Here is a 17,826-nt window from a genome sequence, read left to right on the forward strand (position 1 = left end):
TGCTAGACGATGCTTGGTTGCCCCCTTTCACTTTTGGCTCCTTCTTCTTCTTCTCTTTCTTCTTCTTTTCCTTCTTCTTCTCAGATACTTGATTTTTGGCTTTACCAACCCCATCAAGCGAAGAAGGAGGAGAGAAAGAATTGGAGGAAGTAGAAGGTTGGTGGGTAACTCTGGATTCGTCTAGTTGCTGACTCGATTGTTCAGGAATTGCGGTGTTCTGAACGACAGAGGTTGAGAAAAGCCATACGGGCAAGCCGATTGTCAATCCTGGAAGCGACAATGTGGCCAAATGGGGTGCACCAACATCTCCCGAAGAGGAGAAGGGACTAGGATTTCCTCCAAGGGGAATTCCTTGGTTGGTGGGTTCCATTTTCTCAACCCAAGATCAACGTAGGAAAGGGTGATGATTATTCCGTTTAAAATAAATTTTAGATGCTTTGACACAACTTGTTTTTTCAATTTTTAAGAGTCGAGAAAAAACAAAAGATGACTCTAGTCGCCTTCGATTTTTAATGAGCCTGAAGTGACAAGTGCTCAGATGGACCTTTTCCATTAAGGAGTCTGAAAAGGAACGAAAGGGACTGCTCTGGAAATCTAGGTAGAGGGATTACCAAACCAATCGCAAAACTGCAGAATACTTTTTACGGTACGGCAGTCAATCTTCCCGAATGCTGTGTTTAGTGCATTGCGATCGATAGGGCGGCAGACACGGCTTCCTATGGATAAAGGATTAAGCCTATTGGGGTCTCCCAAAATATACTCGACGATACGTGGGAGCACAAGTCCGTACTGGAACTTATCCTCTCAAAGCGGAGGAATCACCCAACCATCAGCGAGAACAACAGTTACCAGGCTTTACGATGCCGGAATACGTCTCTAGCCTAGACTTCTAGATGTTGTGCGTTAGGTTCCAAAGCGTTGTTAGATTCATTGAGTTTATTTTATAGTTGATCTTGTTTATGAAATTTGCCTTTCAGGTTCACCGCGAGATGTAGATGTATAATTCCTAAAATGTAATCTAAGATGATAAACAGTCTTTTATCTTCTTTGTGCAATGAAAATCCTAGCTACTAAGGAAAGAGAGACAGTACTCTTTCACAAAGAGAAAAGAGCACACTCTAAATGCACTGTCCTAAATCAAACCAATCAAACAGTCTAAATTCAAATGCACATGCATGTATTTGTTTTCGGCTTTCTTAGTATGTGAATGGTAAAAGGAAAGCTAATGCACAAATCTGAATTACTTTTCAAGCAACAACTACTAACAAGTTTCTTTTCGAAATCAGAAATGGAGACACTCACAACATTTTACGATTTGGAAGTGAATACTTGTTTTTGACACTAGAAAAACTACAAATTCAGACCAAATACAATAATAACAGGATAATCGACTATCAATAGCAACCAAACTCTTTCTTATGACTGAAAACGACACTTGCGACACTTTCAAATCAAAGGACGACAGTACGATTACGTTACTTTTTGCAAAGGAGAACTGAAAATGACTCAACAAATGCACAAAAACATTTACAGTTCTTTTGCACAAAGGAGGCGGAATAACAGCAAGGAAAAGGGGTTTCAGACAGAGACATACTGATTACAGGCAGCAAAATTCATGAATAGAATTGGAAAGAATGAATCACAGAAACCAAAACTAAACAATGCCTAGTCTGATCAGCGCACCTGTAACACAGGGAATTTGAAATGTAGCGCACCTACTACACTCTGGAAGTGCGCTGAATTTCAGATTCACAGAACAGTACCTGCGTTGGGCCAGAGACGAGAATTTGCTTGGGTTCTGGGTCATAGTTTGCAGTTCAGTTCATGGGTATTGGCCGAGAAAATGGTAATCAGTAATGCAACAATCAGGGGTAGATCTAAGGAGGTTCTAAGAGCTACCATAAGGGGTAATCAGAGAGTTTGTGAATCAATTGTTTAATTTATAAACAAATCTCGGAGATTGACTGAAGCGGCGTTTATCTACTTTGCATTTGCATAGCAAATGTAGTTCGAAAGCTACCTGGCTCGACTCTAGGCTCCGTCTGTATGTTTATAAAATAAACAATCAAGGAAGATAAACAAACAAACTAATTCGTCTCCCCAGTGGAGTCACCATTTTGTTACAGGGAAAAGTGTCTACACAGAACTACTTATCCCACTAAGGTGTGATAGCTACCTTAGAAACAAATAAAGTAAAGCTACTTTCGTTTTTCCTTTATGAAATACAGATGAGAGAAGAACAAAGAAGACCAACCTTTGTCTTGCGCTAATCTCCTAGTTCGATTCCTCTCTCTCTTGATAGTCTTTCGCTACTTGCTCCCTTGCACGCTCAGCTTCACAGAGTACCTGTAAGATCACAGTAGCATAGCACTATACAAGAATATGGATCTATAATCATAAACAATCTAGGATCAGATGTAAATTGACCATACAAATGCATAAAACATAAATGACACAAGAGTATGGAGGAAAACTTGAATAGCTTTTATTGATAAACAAGAAAGAGCCAAGGGAGTTACAACCAATTGTTCTGACCTAGCATCATCCTCTCCACAAGTAAGCCCCTCTTCACCTCATACAAAGCTTAGATCACCCAACACTCTGATGTTGTCTCAAGAAACCAACAACAATTCCTTACAATATGCAAAATTCCAGCCTCTGGATCTCTGGGATGAGGGATCCATATATAGATATCTGTAAGGGAGATGAGTCAACTTGTGATTTGATTAATGTCTTCCCTCTGATAGTTCTTGCTTCCACTTGGAGATTGATGATCTCTTACTCATCCTTGGTCGAATTCAGAGAGGCAAGTGTCACAGGAGAAGTTTCTGAAAGATTCCATGCCTCTCCACTCGCAGAATGACACTGCCATTTGTCACTTCTCACCCATCGCAGCCCATAGAAGGGCTTTTTGAAATGCAATGCACCTACACAATGTATTTAGGTGAGATGCAATGCACTTTTCCTATGGGGCAGCTGAAATGATCCTGTTTTGACCAGTTCTGAGCATTTTTTCATGGAGAACTTCTGGGAGAAGCTGTAATCAGTTGACCTTGTTCCTTTAGGGGTTAGAACAACAACTTTAGGGACTTAGGAGCCCTTGGTTTATGGACATTTCATGCTTGGGGTTGTAGTGCCCAAAAATGTCTATAACACACTTAGCTTGTTGGATGAAAGCATGGGGAGGGGAACTGCAGCCTAAGTGGGTTCATATATTCTTCCACCCTTTCGATACTATCCCAATGAACAAGTATCTGGAAATGGAGCTGTGACATGGGACCATAGAATGGGATGTCTTGAAAGAATTTTTTTTGTTAACTTTTAGCTTTGAAGATGGGTTTGAGTGTATATATGAAGCACTGCAAGAGATAAACTTTGTTATATTCAAAATGCCTTAAGAATCGGTTGAATGGGTACAACCAGATTGGGGTACGCAGCTGCACCATGCGCTCAAATGCTACAATGTCAGCATGGAGGAGAGTGAAGAAGATATTAGGAACATCCACATTCCTGAGTCGGAAGGATAGCATGAAATAGAAGGACCTAAGGCATAAAACCATGATATATTAGAGCCCTTAAAGACCAAGTAGGTAAATATTGGATCGGAAGCGCAACCAAAGTTCGCAAACATAGGTGACTATTGGGACAAAGATACAGTACATAAGGTCACAGAACTATTGCACGAGTATCAGGACTTGTTTCCCACCAAGTTATTTGATCTAAAAGGGATAGTATGGGATGTGGGAGTCATGAAGATCACTTTGAATCTAGATGCAAAGCCAGTGAAACAACACCCCTACCGATTAAATCCTAAGTATAAGGAAAAAGTGTGCAAGGAGTTGGATAAAATGTTCGAAATCGAGATCATTGAACCTATCGAGGAATTAGACTGGGTTAGTCCCATGGTGGTTCAAAAAAAAATGCAGGGTGAAATTTGGATATGCTTAGACTTAAGGAAGTTGAATAACGCATGTGTCCATGGTCCATTCCCTATCCCATTCACGGATGAGGTACTGGAGAATGTTGGAGGAAAGGAAGCCTATTCATTCACATATGGATTCTCAGGGTAACATCAGATCAAGATCACATCGGTGGACTGGAGTAAGACCATCTTCGCAAATGAATGGGGTTGTTTCCAGTATACAGTGATGCCTATTGGGCTTAAGAATTCCCCTGCAATCTTCTCTATGGTGGTAATTGCGGCCTTCAAGGAATTTATCCATAAATTTTTGGAGGTATACTTCGATGATTGGACAGTGTTCAGGTTAGTAAAGCAACATGTTACTAATCTGTGCCTCATGTTGGATACTTGTCAAAAGCATCAGATATCCCTTAATTTGAAGAAATGCATATTCTGTGTACCCTATGGGATACTCTTGGGCCATGTTGTTTGCAAGCAGGGATTGATGGTAGACCCTGCCAAAATTGCAGTAATCATCAATCTGGAAGCCCTAAAGAATGTTAAACAATAGCGTGCAATGTTGGGCCATACAAGATATTATAGGAATTTCATCAGAGTGTATGTGAAAATCACTGCTCCTATTGAAAAAATATTGAAGAAGGATGCGATGTTTTGCTGGGATGAGGGTTGCCAGAAAAGTTTGGATGTATTAAAGGAGAAAATGGTCACCATGCCCATTTTATTTTTCCCCGACTAGAAGAAGGAATTCCACGTTCATGTAGATGCAACCTGCATCGTGCTAGGAGTTGTGTTGACCCAACTAGACGAAGGCGATATCGAGCATCCATAGCATTTGCAAGTAGAAAGTTGTCAAAGGGAGAAAAATAATATTCAACCATAGAGTGCGAAGGTTTAGCAATGGTGTATGCGATGGAAAAATTTAGGCACTAGCTGTTGGGTGCGCAATTCAAGATGTATATAGATCATTCTGCTATGAAATACTTGGTAAACAAGCCTGTGTTGGGGCGCAAGATTTGCAGATGGTTGCTGCTTTTCCAGGAATATGATTTCAAGTAATTGTGAAGCCAGGGCACCTGAATGCTGGTCTAGATCACCTATCATAAATTGAGAATGGGGTTGCTTGATGCACAACACTTCGTTTTTCACGTCGTAGATGAACATTTTGCAGATATAATTCAATTCTTGTCTACAGGTACATCTCCTAAAGGGTATTTGACACAATAGAAGAAGGAATTAGTGGTCTGAGCTGTAGATTTCTCTGTTATCAACAGAAATCTATATAAAATGGGATCTGATGAAGTATTGCATAGGTAAGTTCCATATTATGAGGGGAAAAGTATCCTTGCTTAAGGGCATGGAGGAATAGTAGGAGGACATTATGCAGGAAGATAAATTGCGCAAAAGATCCTACATGTAGGACTTTGGTTTCCACTATGCATAAGGACTCCAAAATATATTACAGGACATGCGATGTCTAATAGGGAAGAAGATAGGGGCTAAATATATCATTACCAAAACTGAATACTTAACTAGGTAGGTGGAGGCATGACCTGTAAAAGCTTGTAGCGCCACTACTACCGTGAAGTTTATTTTTGAATATATCTTGTATCGGTTCGACTGCCCTAATATTTTGATGAGTGATAGGGGCACACACTTCTTGAATGAGACAACTACTACATTGCTTGAGGAATTCTAGATATATCATCAAAATAGTATGCTTTATCACCCTTAAGCGAATGGCATAGTAGAAGCCTTCAACAAAATTTTGGAAAGTGCTTTGACGAAGATTTGCAACACAAAGAGAAATGACTGGGATGTGCACATGCCAATGGTCCTCTGGGAGTGCAAGACTATCTGAAAAATGTTGACAAGACAAATAATGTTCATACTAGTATATGGGAAAGAGGTTGTAATGCCCATGGATTACATAGTGTCAGGCTTACGGATTGCAGCACGGACATGGATGATCACGATACCATGGAGGAATGACTCACACAGCTCGTTGAGTTGGAGGAGGATCGTTTCTTTGCTATATTTCATTGGCAAGTGCAAAAGGACCGAGAAAAGACATGACATGGTCGCCATATCAAATAACACACCTTCCAGATCGAAGATTTAGTGTTGCTATATGAAAATAAGTTCACAAAGTTCCCGAGAAAATTTCAGATGCATTATCTGGGGCCATATGTTGTGAAGGAAATTATAGATGGAGGCGCAATTCAACTCGTGAAGCTGAATGGGGAATTATTTCCAGGAAAAGTCAATGGGAGTTAATTGAAGCTGTACAGGGGTGATCCCACCCCTGCGCAATGACTATATGATTGAGAGATAGTCTTAATACTCCAGGTAGTTGCAAGGAATTATGGGACTATAAACTACACTGCCCGATAGTTAGAAAGGCAAAGTGAATGGGCTGTGCGACAAATCAAAGGATGGCGCCGAGGGGAGTTGCGTTAGGTGGATTGGTCCCACACAGCCTACCTAGAAAGTGATCGTTGGAATAATTGTAGCTGATTTGATGGCGATTTTTCCATTGGAAGGAGCAGGCGAAAAACATTTATGGAGCATATATTTGGAAATCTACCACCAAATGTACATTAATGACTAGGAATTGGAGGGAATGGTTGGATTTGAATTCAAATTGGTCTATAAACATGGCATACTACTCCGCATTATAACACTTTGCTTCCTAAGAGTTCGCCTTAAATTTTTTCGCCTTGCTTTGAACCAAGTAAATTATTGTATGTCTAAGAAGGATTGGAAGGAAATTCTTTCATAGTCATAGTTCGATAACTTGCCTGAATGGCACTATAAGATCATCATTGAGAGAATGACTGCAACTCACCCTAAGATAGAGCTAGCCCAACCTGTACCTATAGGGTTTCCAAATAATGCAGCTCGATCACCAAGGCCTAAGCCTCCTGCTTCCACGATGCAAGATAAGAAGTAGAAAAAGAATCAACAAGTTCCGGTGCGATAATCACTGCTGAAAAACCCAACTGGAATCCACGAGAAAGGGAAGATGGATCGGTCCAAACAACCGATAGAGCCCCTAGACCTGGATGATGAAGAACTGTGCAAGGGCATATAGGATATTGATGCAAAGGAGTCTAAGCTGATAACTTGGCTGCCGAAGTATATCCCACCCCAAAAAGCCACCGCTAAAGTGCTGAAAGATCCGAACAATGCGAAGTTTATGGTTTCCACACCATTGTTCCTGAAGAGTGTGTTGTTTGAGGGAAATTTGTTGGTTCGTATACCAACTCTGAAAATGGAGGATTGGGACCTGGGGGACCATGATAAATTTCCATAATTGGTGCTGAAAAGGTACCTGTCAAAATTCTACTATGAAGAGTCAAATGTTATGCAACTAGAACCAATGAAATGGGTAGCTGGTGTTGGGGCCGCGGGGCTCCTCAATATGTTGTGGGTGCTACACTTCAGTCACACCAATATTAACACCATCTGTGTGCGCCAACTGTTGATGATGGTACACGATGGGTGTCTCTGGTTGGGAGAACCCATCCCAATCATTGATATGTTGATCCATTGAATAGCATTGCTTTCATACTAAGCAGTGGACCTTGTGGAGTATTTTGTAGGTAAATTGTAGGAGAAGAAGTTGGCGGACCAAATGAAGAGTGAGTTTGGTCTGGTGAAAAATATGTGCGGGTATTCCATCCAGTCCATCTCAGATGTCGTGGTGCAGTTTTCTGCGCAGATCTTAGTTGGTAAGATCATGGGAAAGTGTTATGCAGATGAAGTACCAACACTAGTTGTCTCTTTGGCTACGTAGTGCATGAAAGGAGTCCAGTATAACTGGGCTCAATACTTATGTAAAGAGTTTCTGGAGGACTACAGGGAGGCCCAGGATGAGGGCAAGGCATTCCACTATGCCTGGTTGTTGTTGTTGATCGCTTTGGTGGCCTGGAGGACGCCTAAAGAGAGGCAATTCCCTTAGCAAGACTCAGACCTACTGGAGGCTACAAAATTCACTTCACCATGGGATACTAAACACCCTGCACGCATAATGGAGATAAAGATATCCTGAGTTTTGTTTGAGACAAAAATAAGGATTGTGATCAACCAGCAGCTAAGGTTATCACCCACTTTTCACACACAATACATTAATGTCATTGATTTTAAGGTAGATTTCCATAATCTTCACATTCGTGCAAAGAAGGATGCCATGGGAATATGGCACAAGTTGCCTTACTTGGTTGTCGAGGAAGATATATTAGGGGTTGTCAACAAGTGGCCAAGTGATTGTCTCACCCCTTCTGATTCCATTGCAGGTAGTGGTAAGGTTGCTGAAGGTTTGATAACATAGACCATGACAACAAAAAAGAAGAAGGAACCATAGAAGGCTTCCGCTCAAGAAAAGGTTGCAGAGAAGAAAGAAGTTGTTGTAAGGGAGAAATAAGTGGCAGCCAAGGCAAAAGAAGCAGCACAGGAAAAGACTACATCATAGGCCACCATTGACCTCGACGAGTCAGACACTGAGTGAACACATGTGGAGGAAGAAACAGAGGTGGAAGAAGAAGGGGGCACCAATTTGGAGTCCCCCTTCATTGTGTTATATACCTAGGGGGAATAATATGGGGTACCAAGGGAGGTACCCAAGGTAATAATGTAATAATGGGATGGGCCATACTAATAAATAAGGTGGTTAACCCATATCATGTAAGGGACCACAAGTAGTTAGTAATAATGTAATGGGCCCATGGTATTAGTTGATGGTATGAGGGAACCATGGTAATGACCCATGGTATTATATGTATGAGGCCTATATAGAGGCTAAAGACTCCAATTCAAGGAAGATAGTCAAGGATTGTTGTATGAACAAGTGGTATCAGAGCTCTTTCTTGGGCACAAAAGTGGAGAATTTTTTTTTTTTTTTGCAAGGTTTCGGGGGCGGCGAGTTTTCAGATCAGATCTGTAAGTTTTGGTGCAAGATCTATAAATTCTAATTGCAGATTTGGATTCTATGTGAAAAAATACCCGATTAAAAAAAAAAAATCGGTCGAATTGGAGTCTGGATGAAGGAGATATCGATAATTTAAAAATCAGTGGGGTTGCAGAGAATTTTCCGGGCAGCAAGTTTGCGGCGCAGATCTGGACGTCCTGGTGCAAGATCTGCAAAATATAATTGTAGATCTGGATTCTATGTGAAAAAATACCCAATTTCAAAAAAAAAAATCGGTCGAATCGGAGTTCGGATGAGGGAGATATCACTGATTTAAAATCAGCTCTTTTTTGCAGAAATTTTAGGAACGACGAGAGAGTTGCAGCGCAGATATGAAATTCTAGTGCTTGGATCAGGATTTCTATCACATGGGCAGATGCAGAATGGTTTTTACATTTCCAAAAATAGGTCATAATAGGGATTCTGAGCAATATTAACAGAACTGTGACAATTTCAAATTTTCTCCAAGTAAGTGAATTTTTTCAAAACCCTCTTCATGGCGACTCTATGTTTTACAGGAAAAGATAATGGTCCTACTATTGAAGACTTCATACAAAGAATAAAGTCCAAATATGGGATATGTTGGAAAGCTATAGTACGGCTTAATTTGACAGAAGAGGCTGACAAATGGTGGAACTCACTTGGCATCAAACAGTTGGATGACTTGTCGGATAAAGAATTTGAAAAACTCTTTATGGACAAATGGTCTTGTGCTAGAAAAAAGAATGAGACATGTCAGGGGTTATGTTCTACTGGTATATCCTTATTACAAGTTCATGGATTAATTCAGAAAGAGAAGATCATTGTTTCTATCAATCCTAGTTGTAAACATAATTTTATCAATGTTAATTTGGCAAAAAAATTGCAAGTTCCAGCAAAACAAATTGAAAATACACAGGTTGATGATGACGATATTCAAATTTATAAGGATTTGAAGCTTTCTATGGATAAGTATGTGTTTCATGGTTATTTTTATGCTTAAGATATGGATAATATAGATGTTGTTTTGGGATATCCTTGGATGGAATCTGTGGGTACTATCAATATTAATGTGCAGAAGAAATTCCTGAAGCTCTGGTATAAAAAGAAGAAAATTACATTACAGGATATTTCCATCAATAAATAGGTAGAGTCCACGGAGGTTGACACAGAAGATGTTCCAAGGACTGACATATCAGATGATGAGCAGTTGATGGTCGACCATCAAACACAAACAGAGGCTGAAGAAGAAAAGGTAACAGGTGCTGACACATCTGATGAGGGTTCAGTGGTTGAAGTCATATTGGAAAAGAAGACACCACAACAGGCACCACAACTGGGTGAATTAAAGAAAAAGACATCGTGGGTTAAAACTTCAACATATCATCACCCACATCACCCCGCAATACAACCATCAAGATGGTAACCAAGTAGTCACAAGGACATCAACCCCCGTATGACGGATAATGAGGAGAGAAGATACACCTACTACACATCAACACAGAAGAGCTGCCACGGTCAACTTCTATCTCAAGCGAGCGAGGCACCAGCGAGATCGAGGGTTCACCTTTATCTTGGATGGCTAGATGCATGTGCATGGTACCAGTGGACTACTCTTTTGAGTAGATCTTATTATTTATGTTCTTCCCATGTTTCGGGGACGAAACATGCTTAGGGGGGTGGAATGTTATATACCTAGGGGGGATAATATGGGGTACCAAGGGAGGTACCCAAGGTAATAATGTAATAAGGGGATGAGCCATAGTAATAAATAAGGTGGTTAACCCACGTCATGTAAGGGACCACAAGTAGTTAATAATAATGTAATGGGCCCATGGTATTAGTTGATGGTATGAGGGAACCATGGTAATGACCCATGGTATTTTATGTATGAGGCCTATATAGAGGCTAGAAACTCCACATGGAAATAGGGAAGGATTATTGTATGAACAGGCATGTGGCTTGTGGAGTGTTCTCCTTACTTAAGGAGTGAATGTATGGTGTTTCCCTACCTTAAGGGTTTGATCAATAAAGAATCTTTTCATATTATTTCTGGGTTTATTTTCATTATCTTATATTTTCATATCAGATCTATAGTATTTCCGGGTTAGATCTATAACAAGTGGTATCAGAGCTATAACAAGTAGTATCAGAGCTATAACACATTGTCAAGAAGAAGAAGAAGAGGTCTTCCACAGGACCACGCAAGAAGGAAAAGTTTGATAAATCAGCAGGAAAGACACCTTTGGTCATCAAGGAGACTTAGAAAAAATTGGGGATGTGGTCCGCAACACCATGATGGACTTGTGGGGCCACTTTGAAGAATAATACCAATAGACACTTGGTAACATACAATAGAGCCTGTGGGAGTTGCAGGTCCAAATAGGTATTTTTCAAGCGAGCATGGGATAGGTGAGTAGGAAGCAAGAGAGCCTTAATCAAGGGAGTGGGTCAGCTGAGGAAGTAGAGCTCACATTGGATCTCCGCATAGTGTAGTTTCCAGAAGGGTCCCTATGCGATGACTCAGCCGAAGAGAAGGCATACCTATTGTATATGAAGAATATGAGTTTGAATTTGGTCGTGCTTCTCATTCAGACTCTGCATGAGCTACACCAAGGGGTGTCAGATGAACTCAGGATACAGGAGCACCACATGCTACTGGTCATCCATGAGGCAAAGAATAATAACTAGTAGATGTTTGAGGAAAAGGTGTAGGCCCTCAAGGAAAAGGAGGAGGTAACAACACAAAGCTAGAAGCTGGAAGAAACTATTGCACAAGCCTGGAGTGAGCTTCCATAGCTCAATATCCAAGTAGAAGCGGCCTCCATAGAGAAAATTCAAAAGCTGGCTACTATAGTTAAAGAGTCTAATGATGAAATCGACCGAGTCAGGTTTGAGCTACAATTGGAAATCTCTGAGTTACAACTAATGATACAACCCACTACTCCCCCAAAAGTCATAGAGTAGCACAAAGTTGCTATCAAAGAATAGATAGCCACTTTGGACGCTACAGTCAAGGGCTGCACTAAGCTATTTGAACAGGCCATGGAAATATGGACCTCGCTGCAAGAGGATCCAACTCTGCAAAAGATTGGAGCAAACATCAGAGAGAAGTAGAGACAGTTCAATGAAATCTGATCGAAAACACAAACCTTAGTGATCCAGGTGGATATTGGTGGCCACCCACCTATTCCACTTGGAACATTGTTTCTTTCAGTTTTTCAGTTTCCTTATTTCTTGCACAATTTACTATTTTTGGCAGTTTTTTGGGTCCTGAACTTCCGAAGCTGTTTTGAGGCCCTAAACGACGTTTTTTGCGAAACCTAGGACCAACATAGGTTGTGGACCCATGTTGGCCATTCAAAATTTGTATTCTTTGGATAGGTCTTTCTAACAAGGTATTATGCGTGTCAAATGAAGATTGTATGCCAAAGTTATCACCCTAGGAAGTTGATGTACTAATTTACCCAAACAAGCCCATAGTTTGGCGCTTCATCTGCTAGGGTTAGGTTTTTGGATGTTTAGGGTTTTCCATTGTTTCTCAATAATAAATAGGCCTTTGAGCCTCATTATAACATAGTTCATAGGCATGTAGCCTCCACATCTCTTCTCAGAGATAAGCTAGCATCACCTGAGCTAGTATTATTTCCATTCTGTTTGTAAGAATATTTCAGTATTTGATATAAAATAAATGAAGTGTTATTTCTACTGCATCTTTGTATTTATGGTTATATCTCTAATTTGTTGTGTTCCTATTTAAATCTAGATAAGTGGCATTAGAGAAGTCAGCTCTTTCTCTATTTTTATTTGCATGTCACCAACGAGGTCGGGATATAAGGAGTTAGGGCTTGATTTGGTTGAATCTTTGAAAGATTAGCCTTGCAAACCTCGACGACCGCCAATGGAGGAAGGAAAGGGGCAGGAGATCCTGTCAAAATCTTACTCGAGGAGGCCCTCGAGAAACAAAGGAACGAGATGATGGATAACTTTTCCCAGATCCTTCAACGGTTACCCATCGGTAGTTCATCCACATCAACCGGCCACTCTGGAGGCTCCACTGCTTTTAAGGTACAAGTAAACTTGACATTCCCATATTTGAGGGCCAAATAGATGCAAATATTATAGATAAATAGTTAAATATGCTAGAAGGATATTTTTATGTTCATGATTTTTCCAGCGGAGAAAATATTACTTTTGCTCTTCTCAAAGCCGTCCCCCACGTCAAGAACTAGTGGGAAACCTACTCTGAGTAGAAGGATGAACGTACAACCTCACTTTTTTCAGTCACATGCACTTGGAATTCATTCCGAGATGCCATCAAGGAGCAGTACTACCCTGTCAGGAGCTATGAGGATAAATACATAAAGTGAACAACGCTGCGACAGGGAAGGGACCAAGATGTGCTGGATTTTACCAATGCTTTTCATACCCTTCGCACGAAGTTGGGTATCAAGGATTCTGAGAAACATTTTGTAGTCAAGTACCGCTGTTTCCTACGCAGGTACATCAAGGATGAGATGGAATTCTTGGACATCTCCTCTCTCGGTATGGTGTACTGATACTCTGTTAAGATCAAGCAGAAGTTTAAACCGAACAAGAGAGACTTTGGATTTGTGAATCTGAGGCAAGGGAAAGGTGTCCCCAAACCACAGGACAAAGTACAAAGCCAAGTCGGGGCGGCCCAAGATAGCCCGCTAAAGCCTCAAGAAAATAAAAACACCACGAAGCTGAAGAAGGACATGGGAAAGTGGTGTGAGTTCCATAAGAGCTCCACTCACAACACAAGTGAGTGTCGAGCCAAGTTGTCACTAGTGTTCAAGTTGAAGGCTTCAGAATCAGACGCATGTTCTGACTCTGAGTCAGAACCTGACAAGGGGAATGACAAAGGGAAGCAGCTTATCGATGTGGAGCCCAATGCCACCGTTGCCACCATGAATATTGAGAAGGAGGAAATCAAAGATCCAGAGGAGGGTAAAAGGTTCCTCGCTATAGTTCCTTGTTGATAGTGAGAGCCAAAATAACCTCATTTCTGCAGAGGTCATGAAGTAGCTGGTCTTACTGAACACAACAGGAGCCAAAAGAACCTCATTTCGGTAGAGGTCGTGAAGCAGCTGGTCTTACCGACCACAACACACCCACAACCGTACACTATCAGGTGGCTTCATCAAGGACGGGATCTTCGCGTGAGCTAGCAATGCCACCTTCCATACATCATCAAGCCATTCACAGATGAGGTATTATGTGAAATTTCTCCCCTTGATGTTTGTGATGTATTGCTAGGCCAACCATATATGTGGAAGTGACATGCTGTGTATGAGTCAAGGCCTTGCGCTGTTATTGTTACTTTGGGAAATAGTTTGTACAGGATTTCAGAGGTAGCACTGCCTACCGCCATCTCTTTGGTTACTGCAAAACAATGCAGTAAGCTCATTTCCAAAACTAGGAAATTTGTTTTCCTGATGATACACTCTCAGAGAAAGAAGAAGACGGTGGCCACGACCCCCAGACAGGGCCCCTCCGCATGACACCAACAAATGGACAAGGTCATGGAGGAGTACGAGGACATGTTCACCTTCCCCGCAGGGGTGCCTCTACACTGTCAGGTCAATCACTCCATCGATCTGACCCCAGGTGCATCGTTGCCCAATGGACTAATCTATTAGTGATCCATTTTGGAGAATGATGAAATCAAGAGGAAAATTCAAGAGTTATTGCAGAAAGGTCACATACGACCGAGTTCATCGCCCTGTGGGAGTCCGATCATGTTGGTACAGAAGAAGGATGGGATTTGGAGACTCTGTGTTGAATATCAGGTGCTAAACAAGATCACTATCCAGAATAGGTACTCGATCCCATAGATTGATGACCTTTTGGACGAACTCAAGGGAGAAAAATATTTCAGCAAGATCGACTTGAAGTCCAGATATCACCAGGTACCAATCGAACCCTCCGATGTGTGGAAGAATGCCTTCAAAGCCAAGGAGGGCCTTTTCGAATGGTTGGTTATGCCTTTTGGGTTGAAAAATTCTCCTGCAACCATCATCAGGCTGATGGATGAAATATTGCGGTCATTCACCAACTCATTTGTAGTGGTATGCTTGGATGACATCCTGATCTTCAACCAGAGTTGGGAAGAGCACTTCCACAACATTCGACATGTTCTCCAAACATTGTGGCAACACAAGATGTGTGCTAATTTGGAGAAATGCACTTTTGGCATGACCCAGTTTCAGTATCTGGGATACATTATGGATGAACAAGGGGTGCATGTGGATCCATCCAAGATCTAATTCATTCGGGATTGGCCAACCCCAACTGCTCTGACAGAGCTCCGTATCTTTCTGGGTCTTGCCGATTTCTACCGCAGGTTCATGTTAGGATTCTCTAATATCACTTGGCCTTTGAGTCAAGTCACCAAGGGAGGAGTGAAAGAAAAATTCTTTTGGTCTGAATCTCAACAGAAGGCATTGGTAGAGTTGAAACACTACCTCTGCTTTGCACCAGTGATCACTTTACTAGACTTGCAACATCCATTTGAGATCAAGACAGATGCCTCTGACTATGCTATTGGGACAGTCCTTACTTAAGAGGGGCATCCAGTGGCATATCACAGTGAGACACTTTCAGACATAGTCTGGAGGTATCCCACATATGACAAAGATATGTATTCAATTGTGTAGGCCTGCCAAAAATGGAAGCATTACATTTTGGGGAAGGAAATAATCATCCACACAGATCACCGACCCCTACAGTTCATATAGACAGAAGGGAAGTTCCAGAATGATCTCCATCAGAAGTGGTCCACATACCTGCAACAGTTCCATTTGAATATCAAGTATAAGAATGGCAGCACCAATGATGTTGCAGACTGCCTCAATCGAGCATCGATCATGGCGTTAAACACTATGCTCAAATATTATGGGCACGAGACTTATGATTGGCCACTTCTCTACAAAAGCGACCAAGAATTCAAGCACACATACCAGATGCTCTTGGAGGGTCAGCAAGTTCTATATTTTCCGCTCCAGGATGCCCTACTATGCCACTTGGGAAACCTTTGTGTTCCTTCAAGCGAGCGAGCCAAGATGATTTGGGAACTGCACTATAGTCAGGTGGCTGGGCATTTTGGGGTCGAGAAAACAATGGTAGTACTACAAAAGTATTTTTATTGGCTGAATCTTCGATAGGATGTTAAGAAGTACATCAGATCATGCACTGCTTGCACAATTTTCAAACCGACCATCAAGAATCAAGGTCTCTATACTCCAGTACCTACCCCTAGTTGACCTTTTGAATTCATCTCCATGGATTACATGTCAGGCCTTCCTTCTACTAAGCATGGCAACGACTGTGTTTTTGTGTTTGTCAAAAGATTTTCAAAGATGACCATTATGGCAGCCTCCAAGAAGAATATCATAGCAGAAGCCACTGCTAAACTCTTCTTTGAATGAGTGTGGGTACACTTTTGGATCCCACAGTCTATCATCTCAAATCGGGATAGTAGGTTCCTTAGCACATTTTGGTCTAGTCTATGGTCGATGCTGGACACCAAGCTCACTACGTCCACAATTTTCCATCCCGAAATGGATGGCCAGATAGAGGTCGCCAATAAGATGATTGTACACATTTTGTGTTGAAAATGACAACTAGAAATGCTAAAAATAGCACTGTTATAAATAGTAGTTTGAGTACCAGTGTTGGATTGAGCAACAGGGAATGAAAAATGGAAGTGATAAAAATAGAATTGCTATTTTTAGCAGTTCGGGACGGATTCCAATTTTTGTCAGTCCCTGGACTAAAATAGGAAGTAAAATTTGAATTTGAACTTAACAACTATTTGAAAATAAATTAATTAATTCACCATGAGTTAATTAGTTGTGAAAAATCAAACATGAAGTCTATGTGAGGACATGCAACAATTTCTCCATTAATTGAGGAATTTATCCATCAGTTAAAGAGATAAGGATGAGTTCTAATTTGAGTTGTAATTAGTTGGCTCAGTTAACTAAGTCAAGTTCAGTTAGATTGATCTAAACAGTTTGTTTAAATTAATGTGAGTTAAGTTAGTTAATGCACGCTTGCATATAATTGCTGCACTTCACATAACTAAATATTCTCTCATGAATAACTCATGCATGTTAGTTCAGACAAAGACCTAGTTGAGATTAGAGGAGAGACAATGTACTATCAGTTGGATGGATTTTTCCTATAAAGGAAGCTCATCCATGGAGAAGGATTCATCTCCTTCAGGATTGCGCAGTTAGATCAAAGGTTAATGAGAGTGTGAAGAAGCCAATTCACACAAGTGGCTACACTGGACCCCAAGGAAAATTGTGAAAAGAAATAGGAGGCTTGGAGGGCAGAGGAGAAGGTTTGAGAGAGGCCTTTGACTGTCTATGAGTAGCAGAAGGATTGCAGAGAGAGCGGGATAGCTTGTGAGCTAATCTTTTTTGTAATCCAGACTATATTTCCACTTGTACGATAATAGAGAGTTGGGGTTTTAGGCTAAGGCTTTCCCCAGGTTATTTCTTCTGTGTTATGTGTGGTTGATTTCTCCTTATCAGTTATATGTGTTCAATTGATCTTGCTCAATTCGATTAAGCTTCCGCATAATTGTTTGTAGAAGTAGATCAAGTATTTTGTTTTAGTATATTACATTATCAGGTGATCTACAGGTGGGAATTTCTACATGGTATCAGAGTGAGGTTTTGTAGAAAAAATTATACATGGTATCGGAGCAAAGGTGATCAAAGCAGAGAACAATATACACAAAGAAGAGAATTCGAAGGAAAAAAAAGGAATTGGGCCATGAGTTTTCAGAGCAGATATAAAAAATTTTCTGCAAAATTTTCAGAAACAAATAGCAAATCTGGATTCCTTGCGGAAAAATACCCAAATTCAAAAAAACAAATGTCTGAATCGGAGTTTGGATGAGGGAGATATCGTTGATTTAAAATCA

This window comes from Pinus tabuliformis, chromosome 9, assembly GCF_031772625.1.
Source record: "Pinus tabuliformis cultivar Carrire ecotype Pingquan chromosome 9, CPIR1, whole genome shotgun sequence".
NCBI lineage: Eukaryota > Viridiplantae > Streptophyta > Pinopsida > Pinales > Pinaceae > Pinus > Pinus tabuliformis.